The sequence below is a fragment of the Garra rufa genome, chromosome 25, assembly GCF_049309525.1.
Source record: "Garra rufa chromosome 25, GarRuf1.0, whole genome shotgun sequence".
Classification (NCBI taxonomy): domain Eukaryota; kingdom Metazoa; phylum Chordata; class Actinopteri; order Cypriniformes; family Cyprinidae; genus Garra; species Garra rufa.
The window spans coordinates 26,628,264-26,644,530 of record NC_133385.1 but is presented as its reverse complement, the minus strand read 5'-3'; positions in this window follow the sequence as shown (position 1 = coordinate 26,644,530).

The window sequence follows — 16,267 nt, the reverse complement described above, 5'->3', positions numbered from 1 at the left end:
AGAAACCCGTCATCGGCCTCACGGTCGGTGACACCCAAATTTTCAATAAAAGAGCAGGTTAGCCCCGGGCTTCACCCCCTCTCCCCTCCCGCCAGCAAATGGCGCTGGGCGGTTGGAGAGTGCGGTAAGACGGACTACTCACGCACCAGCTGCCAGAACGCAGGTAAATGTCTTGCACACACCACACACAGACACTCTGACCCCGCTTCGGACCGGCATAGAGACGCCCGAGCGGGGTCCCTGCGTTCCACCTCGCTGCCCCCCCGCGGGTACGTCAGTGGTCCCGCTGGTCTCTCTTGTACGTTGGCTGGGGGCCTGGAGAGGGCTTCCCAGTCCGTCTTGCTGGCTCCTCCGGACCATCAGGCTCGGCTACGCGATTCAGTTCGCCCGGCGTCCGCCTCGGTTCAGGGGCATCCACTTCACTACAGTGAAAGTAGCAGATGCCCCTGTCCTACGGGCAGAGATTGCTACCTTGCTGGCGAAGAAAGCAATAGAGCCGGTCCCTCTAGCCGATATGAAGACAGGGTTTTACAGCCCCTACTTCATAGTACCCAAGAAAAGCGGCGATTTACGACCGATCCTGGACCTGCGCATCTTGAATCGAGCTCTTCACAAGCTACCTTTCAGAATGCTCACACAAAAACACATCCTCAGATGTGTTCGTCCCCAGGATTGGTTCGCAGCGATCGACCTGAAGGACGCGTACTTTCATGTTTCGATCCTTCCGCGCCACAGACCATTTCTGCGGTTCGCGTTCGAAGGCAGAGCATATCAGTACAAGGTCCTGCCCTTCGGGCTGTCCCTCTCCCCCCGTGTCTTCACGAAAGTCGCGGAGGCGGCCCTTGTTCCCCTCAAGGAACAGGGCGTTCGTATCCTCAACTACCTCGACGACTGGCTGATACTAGCACACTCTCGAGAGCAGTTATGCGAACACAGGGACCTGGTGTTGGCACACCTCGCCCGCTTGGGCCTTCGGGTCAACTGGGAAAAGAGCAAACTCTCCCCCATGCAGAGGATCTCTTTTCTTGGTGTGGAACTGGACTCGGTCAGCCAAACAGCTCGCCTCACGCAAGAGCGGGCTCAGTCGGTGCTGAACTGCTTGAATACGTTCAAGAGCAGAGAAGTGGTCCCACTGAAACAGTTTCAGAGGCTCCTGGGGCATATGGCAGCAGCTACGGCAGTTTTACCGCTTGGTCTGCTCCATATGAGACCACTTCAGCACTGGCTTCGTGGCCGAGTCCCGAGGAGAGCGTGGCAGCGCGGCACTCTCCGGGTCAAAGTAACCTCGGCCTGTCGCCTAACCTTCACCCCGTGGTCAGACCTAGCTTTTCTTCGGGCAGGAGTTCCCTTAGAACAGGTCTCCAGGCACGCTGTGGTACACACGGATGCCTCCACCACCGGTTGGGGAGCCACGTACAACGGGCAGGCAGTGTCGGGGGTTTGGACGAGCCCCCAGCTACACTGGCACATCAACTGCCTAGAGCTGCTGGCAGTACGCCTTGCCTTGAACCGTCTCAAAGGGCGCCTTCGAGGCAAACACGTGCTGGTCCGGACGGACAACACTGCGACCGTTGCGTACATCAACCGACAAGGTGGTCTACGCTCCCGTCGCATGTCACAGCTCGCCCGTTCTCTCCTCCTCTGGAGTCAGAAGCATCTGAGGTCGCTTCGTGCCATATCCCAATTCGTCGGTCTCCGACGTGACGTCTCCGTTCCCTCCTTCAGGGAACGAGGGTTACATACGTAACCAAGACGTTCTTTTTCTACTCCAGTCGGGTATTTTTGTGGAAATGCTGGAATGTTCTAATGCAGTCAGATTTATATATATATATATATATATATATATATATATATATATATATATACAGAATAATATTTTCTAAAGAGAAAATTAGGCTAAAATTTCAACGAGAAAAGAAAAAAAATACTATATATATATATATATATATATATATATATATATATATATATATATATATATATATAATTTTTTATGTAGGCTTATAAAAAAATGAGCTTACATTTTATAGTATTTATAATATTTGTGGTTTCCAGTTATATTGATTTATTTACTAATAATAATAATAATACTTATTATTATTATTATTATGTTTATTATTATGTTTATTTATTTATTTTGTTTGTTTGTTTGTTTGTTTTTCTCATTCAAATTTAAACCTAATTTTTTCTTTCTTTATTTTTATTTATTAATTTTTAATTTTGAAATATATACCCCTGGTTCTTTTTCTACTCCGGTCGGGTATTTTTAAAATGTAGGTTTTTAGCTTACATTTTATAGAATTTTTTCGGTTCTCACTGAAATTATTGCATAATTTTCTCTTTAAAAAATCTAATTTCTGTGTTTGCTGGTATGTTCTAATGCAGTCAGATTTATCCAGTTATATTTATATATAAAAAAAGAAAAATATATTAAATTAATTAAATATTAATGTAAATTTAAATATTTGAATTTATAAATAAATAAGTATAAGTGTTATTAATAATGAATATTATTAATAATTTTTTTTTAAATGTAGGTTTTATTATTTATTTATTTTTTATTATAAAGCTTACATTTTATAGTATTTTTTTTCAGTATTTTATAGTATTTTCATTCAGATTTATCCAGTCATATTTATTTATTTAAAAATATTATTATTATAATTATTTATTTTGCTTATTTTTTAGTATATTTTTTCTTTTCTTTTTCGTTTTATTTATATTATAAAGATATATATTTATTTATATATATATAAAGATATTATTATTATTATTATTATTATTATTATTATTATTATATACATTTTTTATGTAGGCTTTTAAAAAATGTTTTAGCTTACATTTTATAGTATTTTTTATTTTTCTTATTTACTTTAAAATATTAATATTATTATTATTATTATTATTATTATTATTATGTTTTTTCGTTGAAATTTGAATCTAATTTTCTCTTTATTTTTATTATATTCTCTGTATTTTTTCTTTATTGATTTTTCTTTATTAATTTTTAATTTTGATAACAACAGACATGTTTTTATGAGACCCCTGGTTATTTTTCTACTCCATTTGGGGTCTCTTTTATAAACTCTGACATTGTAAGGCACATATGTAGTCTTGATAGGGCCCTTTGATGAAGCACCTTCATTTGTTCCATTAGAAATGTTTTTTTTTTTCTTTCCTCAGTAAGTGAACTCTCTCAAAGCAAAGCAGAGCAGATTGCGTAGTGTGTAACAGAGTATCTCTACACAGACGGGAGGCATTTTTATGGGTAGTCTAGAAATGCATGCTGGGGGGTTATATGTTTGATGTAGTTGAAACATGCTATAAATTGTGTAATATGTGCTATTTATGGTACTGATTTGCCTCTCTCTTTTTTTTCTCTCGCTCTCTCTGAATGGTTGATGTCTGTTCCTTTCGGATTACATCATAAAGGTAAGTGATTTTAATATAGAAACTAGCAAAACTTTTCACACACAGTGAACCCAAAAAAGTATTTGAAATTTTTCACTTTACTAGCCATCTTTGACTTTTTGTGACATATTTATAAAGCTTTTTTGTAGTTGTTGTTTGTTTTTGTTTTGTGGAAGTTAGTTTGTATTTATTACATTGTTTTGTTTGATTAGTTTTTAGTTATGGCAGTGTTTTGTTTTGTGTTGTTTATTTAGTTTGATAGCTTGTTGTAGATATAACAAGGTTTTGAGTCCATTGATGTTGGTTTTGTTGAGTTCAGCTTGTGTTTATGACCTGTTTTTTTGTGTTTTGTTATGTTTCGTGGAGGTTAGCTTGTGCTTGTTGTAGTTATGACAGTTTTGTTTTTTACTTGGTTATTTTGAAGTAAGCTTGTATTTTTGTTTGTTTGTTTGTTTATTATGGAGGTTATCTTGTATTGACAAGGTTATAGAAGCCTGTCTCCTCCACTGAATAAGGTAATTGTGACTTATTATCTTGCAATTCTGCCTTTTTTTTCTCATAAATATGAGATGTAAGCTTGCAATTGTGAGCTATAAGGTCACAATTGGGAGAAATAAAGTCACAATTGGGAGAAATAAAGTCGCAATTCTGAGAAATAGTCGCAATTCTGAGAAATAAAGTCGCAATTCTGAGAATTAACGTTGCAGTTCGAGAGAAATAAAGTCACATTTCTGAGAAATAAAGTCGCAATTCTGAAAAATAATGTTGCAATTTGGAGAAATAAAGTCACAATTCTGAGAAATAAAGTCGCAATTCTGAGAATTAACGTTGCAGTTTGGAAGAAATAAAGTCACATTTCTGAGAAATAAAGTCGCAATTCTGAGAAATAAAATTGCATTTCTGATAAATAGAGTACATTCTGAAAAACAAAGTTGCAATTAGGAGAAATAAAGTCGCAGTTTGGAGAAATAAAGTCGCAGTTCGGAGAAATAAAGTCGCAATTATGAGAAATAATATCGCAATTTGGAAAAATAAAGTCACATTTCTGAGAAATAAAGTTGCAATTCTGAAAAATAATGTTGCAATTTGGAGAAATAAAGTCACAATTTTGGGAAATAAAGTCGCAATTCTTAAAAAAGGTCATAATTTGGAGAAATAAAGTTGCAATTCTGAGAAAAGGTCGTAATTTGGAGAAATAAAGTCGCAATGCGGAGAAATAAAGTCGCAATGCGGAGAAATAAAGTCACAATTCGGAGAAATAAATTCGCAATTCGGAGAAATAAAGTCACAATTCGGAGAAATAAAGTCGCAATTCTGAGAAAAGGTCGCAATTCCGTGAAATAAAGTAGCAATTCTGAGAAATAGTCGTAATTCTGAGAAATAAAGCCGCAATGCAGAGAAATAAAGTCGCAATTCTGAGAAATAGTCGTAATTCGGAGAAATAAAGTCGCAATTCAGAGAAATAAAGTCACAGTTCGGAGAAATAAAGTCACAATTATGAGAAATAATATCGCAATTTGGAAAAATAAAGTCACAATTCTGAGAAATAAAGTCGCAATTCTGAGGAAAGGTCGTAATTCTGAGAAATAGTCGCAATTCTGAAAAATAAAGTCACAATTCTGAGAAATAAAGTCACATTTCTGAGAAATAAAGTCGCAATTCTGAAAAATAAAGTCACAATTCTGAGAAATAAAGTCGCAGTTCAGAGAAATAAAGTCACATTTCTGAAAAATAAAGTCACAATTTGGAGAAATAAAGTCGCAATTCAGAGAAATAAAGTCACAATTCAAAACTAAAGTCACAATTCAGAGGAATAAAGTCAATTCTGAGAAATAAAGTCTAAATTCTGAGAAAAGGTCGTAATTTGGAGAAATAAAGTCACAATTCTGAGAAATAGTCGTAATTCGGATAAATAAAGTCGCAATTCAAAACTAAAGTCACAATTTAGAGGAATAAAGTCAATTCTGAGAAATAAAGTCACAATTTCGAGAAATAAAGTGGGCGTTCTGAGAAATAAAGTTGCAATTCAGAGAAATAAAGTTGCAATTCAGAGAAATAAAGTTGAAATTCTAAGAAATAAAGTCACAATTCAAAAATAAAGTCAAAATTCAGGGAAATAAAGTTGAAATTCTGAGAAATAAAGTCGCAATTCTGAGAAATAAAGTCGCAATTAAAAAATGAAGTCACAATTAAGGGAAATAAAGTCACAATTCTAAGAAATAAAGTTGCAATTCAGAGTTCGTATCACGCAATTCTGAAAAAAAAAAGCAATTTTGTTAGATTTTGTTTTGTGAATTGTGAGAAAAATAACTTTTTTTAATGTTTTATTCAGTAGCAGAATCGGGCTTCCATATATTTCAGATATGCAACAAACTACTGTAGTATAGTAGGAAATTGCTCAATAATTACGACTCACTGTTGTTAAGATGTACTGTTTAAAATTACTGTCTTTTTTTTCTCATAAATATGAGATGTAAGCTTGCAATTGTGAGCTATAAGGTCACAATTGGGAGAAATAAAGTCACAATTGGGAGAAATAAAGTCGCAATTCTGAGAAATAGTCGCAATTCTGAGAAATAAAGTCGCAATTCTGAGAATTAACGTTGCAGTTCGGGAGAAATAAAGTCACATTTCTGAGAAATAAAGTCGCAATTCTGAAAAATAATGTTGCAATTTGGAGAAATAAAGTCACAATTCTGAGAAATAAAGTCGCAATTCTGAGAATTAACGTTGCAGTTTGGAAGAAATAAAGTCACAATTCTGAGAAATAGTCGTAATTCGGATAAATAAAGTCGCAATTCAAAACTAAAGTCACAATTTAGAGGAATAAAGTCAATTCTGAGAAATAAAGTCACAATTTCGAGAAATAAAGTGGGCGTTCTGAGAAATAAAGTTGCAATTCAGAGAAATAAAGTTGCAATTCAGAGAAATAAAGTTGAAATTCTAAGAAATAAAGTCACAATTCAAAAATAAAGTCAAAATTCAGGGAAATAAAGTTGAAATTCTGAGAAATAAAGTCGCAATTCTGAGAAATAAAGTCGCAATTAAAAAATGAAGTCACAATTAAGGGAAATAAAGTCACAATTCTAAGAAATAAAGTTGCAATTCAGAGTTCGTATCACGCAATTCTGAAAAAAAAGCAATTTTGTTAGATTTTGTTTTGTGAATTGTGAGAAAAATAACTTTTTTTAATGTTTTATTCAGTAGCAGAATCGGGCTTCCATATATTTCAGATATGCAACAAACTACTGTAGTATAGTAGGAAATTGCTCAATAATTACGACTCACTGTTGTTAAGATGTACTGTTTAAAATGCATAGCTAAATCGTAAGGAATGATAAGTTTGTGGGTGTAACTGCCAACAACCAAGCTGTTTTATTTAGCTTGTATAAAGGCACAGTCATAATGTGTCATTACAAATCCTTTTCCCGTCAAAACATATGCACATCTGTTATATCTCAGCCTTTTTTGTCACCTCTCGGAAAAAAAAGTGCAAGTTTGCATTGAACACTGTTTTATTTTCTGTTCTCTGAGTCGAAGCGCTCAAAAGGTTGTTAACTTGTCAGGACCGTTAGATCACACCTGTTAGTGACCTTTGGAACACAGAGTAGTGTGCGTATGATGTGATGGTTACGATGGCAACTGCTCAGATGGTCACACGCTGCTGCTTACAGTTTTCACACACACACACACACACACACACACACACACACACACACACACACACACACACACACACACACACACACACACACACACGGTTACAGTTCCAGGATTCCTCCACTAAGTGGCAGGTAGTCTGTGCTTATGCATACACCTGGTAAGCAAATCAAGATGGATGATGGACAACAAACTTAGAGCGAGGACACATGCTTAGCTGAATGAACGAAACAGTGTGTTTGCCAAACAAACAAAGTGCTCACACCTTCATTTCATGGTTATTTAAAAATTACTACTACTACTACTAATAATAATAATAACTGGATGATTTAACAAAAAACAAATTTCTGCTAGTTAATCTACCAATATATCACCCACCCCTAAATAGAATATTAGTAATTTTTCGCTCCCTGCATGTACAACACTGAAAAACTAAATCTAAAACCAGATTTGTTTTCAGTTGCCTTGCAGATTCAAAAAAAGACCTTTTTTTCTGGATCCTGATAGAAAAAGCCGGCTGCCTCTGTGAGTGACATATTTCCAAGCAGTCGGCACACATTGCAGGTCTCAGAAGAACATGGCTGTCACTGTGACAGTTTATTGACAGGTTCTTCAACTGCATGGGTGTCTGCCTCTCTTTGAATCATCACTGGTGCTCCAGCAAATGCGATCCCCTCTGATGGGCCCCTTTAAACTCGCCTGATGTCCCTGAGCAATAAGAGAAGTGACAGATAACAAATAAGCCCATAATTATCACATCTCGGGCCCTCGTCACGTACTGTATTTGCATAGCACTGGTGTTTTGAAAGCAGAGTGTATTAAGCCTGCAGAAAACAGCTTTTTTTTTCTGGAATTCACCCAAAGAAAGAAAGTAGTCTTCATTTACTCATCCTTGTGTTGTTTCAGATAAATATGACTGACTTTCTTCTGTAAAACACTGTAAAATTTTGACTCAAAATAATGATTTGTTTGCGTGAGATTTGAACACTGGATCAGTCAGATTTGTGTAGAAGTGATTTGGTCTTTGTTGTGATCCAGATTTACAAATTTAGTCTGTTTTTGTGAACTGGATTAACTGATTCATGTAAAAAGGGCAAAACCAAATCATTCAGATTCATCTATGAATAATTTAGTATGTTCATGTTAACCAGAATTACTGATTCATGTGATCAAAATATGATTTGTGTACAAATAATTTACTATGTTTTTTAAAATCAGGTTAACATATTCATATAAATATGACAAAACCAAGTCATTCTGATTCGTATACGAATCATGCAGTCAGTTTATTTGAACCAGATTAACAGATTTATATAATTTTGACAAAACGGAACTATTTCGATTTGTGTACGAATCATTCAGTCAGTTTATTTGAACCAGATTAATAGATTCATGTAAATTTGACAAAACTGAACCATTTCAATTCATGTACAAATCATTCAGTCTGTTCATGTAAACCAGATTAACGGATTCATATAAATTTTACAAAACCGAACCATTTCGATTTGTGTACGAATCATTCAGTCAGTTTATTTGAACCAGATTAATAGATTCATATAAATTTGACAAAACCGAACCATTTCGATTTGTGTACGAATCATTCAGTCAGTTTATTTTAACCAGATTAATAGATTCATATAAATTTGACAAAACCGAACCATTTCGATTCATGTACGAATCATTTATGGCGCTTTTCCACTACACAGTACCAGCTCGCCTCGGCTCGGCTCGACTCGGCTCTGTTTGTTTTTTCCACAATAGTACCTGGTTGTCATAGCGACGCTGCAGGAAACTGCCGTGACGTAATCTTCTACGCGACACACACCCGCTGTCTGCACCTCCTCGTTTGACCACGGCGTATTCTTCCGAGTTGCCATAATATGTAATGGATTGGATATGTCACGCAATCTCTGGCCAAACTTTTTAAAAATGGCGGGGTTATTCTGGATACTATTGCTGGCGCGTGCAATGATGACGCAGTGAATAGTGATGATTCTCTCTGACCAATCAGCAGTCTGCTGTGTTTTCACGTCACATTTTAGTATCGCCTCAGCTCGCCTCAGCTCGCTTGGAACCTCGCCGGAGGTGGTACGAAAAAAAGTACCTGGAAGCCAGTACAGGTACAACTTTTACACAGTGGAAAACCAAACAGAGCCGAGTCGAGTCGAGCCAAGTAGAGCCGAGGCGAGCTGGTACTGTGTAGTGGAAAAGCGCCAATAGTCTGTTCATGTGAACCAGATTAACAGATTCATATAAATTTTACAAAACCGAACCATTTTGATTTGTGTACGAATCATTCAGTCTGTTTATTTGAACCAGATTAATAGATTCATATAAATTTTACAAAACCGAACCATTCAGTCAGTTAATTTGAACCAGATTAACAGATTCATATAAATATGGCAAAAAAACGAACCATTCCGATTTGTGTACGAATCATTCAGTCTGTTCATATGAACCAGATTAACCGATTCATATGAATAAGACAAATTATTTGCGTGAGATATAAAAATCGAATCAGAATATGATTCAAGTACAAATAATTCAGTCAGTTTTTGAAAACCAGATTACCAGATTCATATAAACATGCCCAAACCAAATCATTCTGATGCATGTACAAATAATTCCGTCAGTTTATTTGAACCAGTTATCAGATTCATATAAATATGACAAAACCGAATTATTCTGATTCGTATACTAATCATTCAGTCAGTTTATTTGAATCAGATTAAAAGATTCATATAAATATGACAAAACCGAATCATTCTGGTTCGTGTACAATTATCATTCGTACACGAGACATATTCTGATTTAATTTTAATATCTCATGCTAATGAAACCGGATTAACCGTTTGTTTCAAAACTGAATATGATCTGTAAACAAATAATTTAGCTGTTTTTTTGTGAACTAGGTTAACATAGTCATATATGACAAAACAAAATTATTATATTCATATGAATATGACAGGTTATTTGCATGAGATATGAAAATCGAATCAGAATATGATTCATGTACAAATAAAATTTAGTCCGTTTTTGAAAACCAGGTTAACAGATTCATATGAATATGACAGATAATTTGCACGAGATACGTAAATCGAAACAGAATATGATTTGTGTACAAATAATTTAGTCAGTTTTCGCCAACCAGGTCAACAGATTCATTTGACAATACAGAGTCAATCTGATTCATGTACGAATCATTCGGTCAGTTTATTTGAACCAGATTAACAGATTCACATGAATATGACAGATAATTTGCATGAGATACAAAAATCGAAACAGAATATGATTTGTGTACAAATAATTTAGTTTTTGCAAACCAGGTCAACAGATTCATATGATGATACAGAGTCAATCTGATTCATGTACGAATCACTCGGTCAGTTTATTTGAACCAGATTAACAAATTCATATAAACATGACAAAACCAAACCATTCCGATTCATGAACGAATCATTTAGTCTGTTGACGTGAACTGGATTAGCCGATTCATATGAATATGACAGATTCGTTCAGTCTGTTCATGTGAACCGGATTAACCGACTGTTAGCATTAGATATGTAAATCAAAACCAAATATGATCCGCAAAAAAATTATTTAGTCCATTTTTTTGTGAACCAGGTTAAAATATTCTTAGAAGACATTAGACTCAAAAGAACAAAACAATTTATTTGAAATTCAAAAACCGGATCAGACAAAATGTTTATGAACCAAATTAATCGATTACACAAACGCCAGATCAGTTTGATTTGAGTATGAATCATTAAATCCAGTTGTGTTTACCAATGTACTGTATGGTCATACAAACCATTTTCAAGACATTTTAATGCATATTTTTTGTCATTTTGGAGCTTGACTGTCCCCAGTCCCTATTCGCTTTGATTTGTGGAAAAGTGTGACCAGGATGCTCTTCAAAACTTCACTTTCTCAGCTTTTTAGAAAGACATGATGGTGAGTGAACGATGATAAATCTTTCATTTCTAAGCAAACTATCCCATAAACTCATGGCTGTCTATGCTGCGAGTCTAGCGAAGTGAACGAACCGTGGATGTAAAGCTAAAGTGCGGTGAGACAATAAAGGCTGAGCTTTGAAAAAAGGGACTAAATGGCTCGACCAGACCTAGGTCCAGTGAAGTACAAAGCATACTAAAGGACAAGATTGCTCCTATTGTGTTTCTTGGCTGTATTTCCCCACAGAGCAGCCTCTATCTTCCGAGACCCTGCGGGCTTCATATCAAACCTTCAAAAAAGAGGCATAAAAAAGAACAAAAAGATAGACTGCGAGCGAAAAAGAAATAACTTTTTGGAGTATGCTGAAAATAGATCTGCAATGACTGGCTCGTAGAATTTCATCTTTATTCTACCTGGAACACAAAAGACTAATCATGGCCATCACAAAGGCCGTGTTCCCATCGCTCAGTGAGTTATAGCTCAGGCTGAGCCGCCATAAAGGTGCAGTGCTTGCGCGACTGCGGGATTAGATGGGAGGTGGCGCTGTCCTGTGGATCTCGCTAGAAATGTTGAGAGAGAATCAGCAAGGAGATTGATGTCCGGCTTGTTTTGAGATGTGTGGCATGTCTTGTAAATGAATGCTTGTTTGCCCTTAGTGTTAAACTAATATGTAGCTCATCTCCGTTTGAGCTACAGGCATGAATGATGTCTTAAATTGTGTGGTTTATTGAGGAAAGGTGTGCTGTTACTTCTCTGAGTGATCAGTATTTTAATCTGTTACAACTGGCACAAATAAAAATCTTAGGCTTGCATTTGCAGAATGACATGAGGTAGGCTTGTTTGATTTATTGCATGTACAAGCACCATTCACGTTTCTTTCGAAAACTTTATGGCACCTGATGAAACTGGCACAAAATGTCTTTTATATTATTTTTAATTATTTTATTTATTATTTATTTATTAAATTGTTTGTTTATTTATATTAAATAAACGTAATTACATTTATTTTGTTGTTTTTAATTATTTATTTTGTTTTTATTATTTATGTATTTTATTTTTCACTTTATTCTTTTTATATTAAATCTTTGTTAATATATTTATTTTACTTTTTATTTATTGTTTTACTTTATGTTAAACAATATTTTAATGTTTAATCATATTTTATTTTAAAATATATATTTTTTATTATATTTGCTTTTATTTATTTGTGTCATTTATTTAGGTTTTTATTGCTTTTACTTTATATTAAAGAGTATTTGTTTCAATTTGTTTTATTTTATATATTTATTTTTAATTATATTTGTTATTATTATTGTTATTATATTAAACAGTCTTTGTTTTAATTTGTTTTATTTTATGGCTTTATTTTTAATTATATTTGTTATTATTATTGGTATTATCATACTTTTTTGTACTTTATTTATATTAAACAATCTTTATTCATGTGTATTTATTTTATTTTAAAATATTTTTTTACATTACATTTTTTATTATTATATTATATTATATTATATTATATTATATTTGTTTTATTTTATATATTTATTTTTAATTATATTTGTTATTATTATTGTTATTATATTAAACAGTCTTGGTTTTAATTTGTTTTATTTTATGGCTTTATTTTTAATTATATTTGTTATTATTATTGGTATTATCATACTTTTTGTACTTTATTTATATTAAACAATCTTTATTCATGTGTATTTATTTTATTTTAAAATATTTTTTACATTACATTTTTTATTATTATATTATATTATATTATATTATATTATATTATATTATATTATATTATATTTTTGTTTTAATTTATTTCTGTCATATTTATTTTGGTTTTATTTTATTTATTTTTGTCTTTGTTAAACTATATTTATTTTCAATTAGAATTTTTTGTTTTCATTTATTTTTGTTATTATTGTTATTATTATTTTGTTTTTAAATGTATTTATATTAAACAATCTCTGTTCATGTTTATTCATATTTTATTTTTAAATATTTTTTTATTATATTTTTATTATATTTTGTCATATGTATTTTTGGTTTTATTTATTTATTAAACAATATTTTCATGTTTAATTATACTTTATTTTTAAATATATTTTTATTATATTTGCTTTAATTTATTTTTGTCATTTATTTCACTTTATATTACTTTGTTTTTGTTTTAATTTTATATTTGATATATTTATTATGACCTTTTTACTCTATTTATAATCAACTTAAATCTTGATTCATGTTTATTTATATTTTATTTATAATTTTTTAAAACCAAATATAAGAAAATTAAAAATAAAATTTATTTATTTTTGTCATTTATTTTGGTTTTATTTATTTAGTTTTTTTAAACAGTCATTGTTTAGCTATATTTATTTTATTTATTTATTTTTAAATGTTATTTTCAATTAGATTTATTTATGTATATTTTATTTTATTTATTTATATTAAGCAATGTTTATGTATGTTTAAATTATTTATTTATTTAAAGTGTGTTTAAAGTCTATTTTTTATTTATTTTTTAATCTCAAAACACAGATCAAATAGACTTTTTGGGGGGTATTTGATAATTGAACTGTGTGGCATTTAAGCGTGTTTCTCAGACTTTTCACTTCTGGAGGTGTTTGAATTCCTTTTAAGGTCTTTCTCCGGTTTACTTTTCACTTCTGGGGGTGTTTGAATTCCTTTTAAGGTCTTTCTCTGGTTTACTTTTCACTTCTGGAGGTGTTGGAATTCCTTTTATGGTCTTCCTCCGGTTCGTCCCTCAAAAGGTACAGCTAAAGCTCATCTAATTGGCGGTTCATCTTTAATTAGTTTGGTTCTATTGCACGGCTGCCATCAGGAATTGAAAGCAGTGGAGTGATAGCTGACATCACCATCCCCCTCACACCACCCCCTTCACTTCCTCCATCCCTTCCAACCCCGTCTGATTCATTTCATCTTCATTTCCCTAGATCCTGTTTTTAAAGTTTTATTTAGGCTGTCATTTATTTAATAAGGGATTATTTATTTAGCGCATCAAATCATTCTGGAATGAATATTTATATATTTGTGGGGGCTTTAAATATTTACATGGTCCCCTCCACTTTCTCTGGTGCCAAGCCACAGTAATGAGTGTTGTTGTTGGATATGCAGCGGAATAACAAGACTGGTTTCAAAGTAAATAATCCTTTGCATATATTTGAACTTAATTGCTTTGAATGCATTATGAGACTTGATGCTCTGATCTAAGTGTAATTTGAAGTATAAAACGGGTGGAGCGGGGTCGAGATGGTGTTATTGCATATGAATTATGTTAGTATGAATTTGAATGGGATTGAATGGTTTCGCGACTTAGCGACTAGCGTTGCGATGTTTGCTTTGTTCATTTGTGAAACACTGGTTTGCTTCTGACCTCTTGACCTGATGTCGTCTTCGCCAAGTTCCAGTAATCCTGAAAGAGGCTTAGCCACTTAAGCCCACTTTTATTTTTTTTACCACTTGTTTTACATGGATTTTTTTGCATAACAGTTGACCTCACCTCATTTAGTTTTGCTAGCATTAGTCACGTCTTTCAGTGTGCCAAACACCTGACAACCTAGCAGCAAAGCTACGTAACAAGCCACTGGCTCGAAACAACCATCGCTTCGTTTCAAAACCTAGCGAACTGCCTACTTACAGTGCAGTCACATTACCGAAGTTTTGGCAAAATTTTTCAGGCAAAAAAAATATGTACATTAGGTATGTTTTGATGCTGGTTTTAGCTGGTCCTTTGCTGGTTAATGCTTGTCTTTAGCTGGTTTATGCTGGTCCTTTGCTGGTTTATGCTGGTCCTTGACCAGCAACATGACCAGCTAAGGACCAGCATAACCCAGCAAAGGACCAGCATAAACCAGCAAAGGACCAACATAAACCAGCAAAGGACCAACATAAACCAGCTAAGGACCAGCATAACCCAGCAAAGGACCAGCATAAACCAGCAAAGGACCAACATAAACCAGCAAAGGACCAACATAAACCAGTTAAAGACCAGCATTAACCAGCCAAAGACCAGCATAAACCAGCTAAAACCAGCATCCCAGCATCAAAACATAACTAACCAGCATATGCTGTTTTTTTAAACAGGGTTGTGTTTTGTCAATAGTGTAACGGTGTATAAAACACAGCTTACAAGAGTCACTTTCAAATCCAGCAGTGTTTCCAATTTTTTTGCTGTGACAAAATTATTAATTGTGTGAAATACTTTTGAAATTACTGTTCATATTTAGGCAACAAGGGGTCGCAGGCTACAAATACGAAGACCGTTTCAAAAGACATTATCTTAATGTGACATTGTATGTATCCTTCACCGAGAAGGCAATTCCAGAATTCACTGCAGCAAGATAAATGAAAAATCCAAAATGTCTGACTGGGAGAGAGAAATGTCTGTTTAGCATAGAAAATTATCAAAAACAGTTCAATTAAAAATAGTTTTACTCAGTATTTGTGTGAGTTCCCTGGTGAAAAAAAAACAGCTAAAACCAGCCTAGGCTGGTTGGCTGGTTTTAGCTGGTCATAGCTGGTCAGCAGGCTGGATTTAGAGGGGTTTTGGCCACCAGCTTAAACCAGCTCAGAAGGAAAGAGTACTGAAAATTTATACTCAATTACAAGTACCGTTACATTGCTGAAATTGTACTCAATTACAAGTAAAAGTACTGGTGTTAAAAAAGTAATTAAGTAAAAGTACAAATTACTCTTCATAAAAACTACTCAGAGTACTAATTACTTTTTAGCTGGTGGTATGTATTGTATTATCCATAATTGCTGAATCAGACAAGATCCAGACAATAAAGCACACGCTGCTTTTATGATGTCATGGTACTGATCAATCTTAGATGGTTGTTTCCTCTGGGGAAAAAAATCATAGAAGAATTATACAAATGAAATTATAGGTCAATCACCCTATATATTTTTCATTCATTACATAACACTTACAATAAGAAAAAAAAACAACAACAGCAGTATGCCTTACTAATATATATATATTTAAGATATTAAAACAAGTAGACAGTAAGCAATGAAATAAGAACAAATAAACAAATTAGGAATTAATTAATACTGTCTGTATTACAATGATGATGGATTTACATGTTCTAGTTAGAGCTGGGCGAAATGGCCTAAAAATAAAATCCCCGATTTTTTTCACAAAAAATCCGATTTACGTTTTGAATAGATTTTTCCACCCTACATCATTTAGCTTGTAAAGAAATCCCTGCTTTTCCACAAC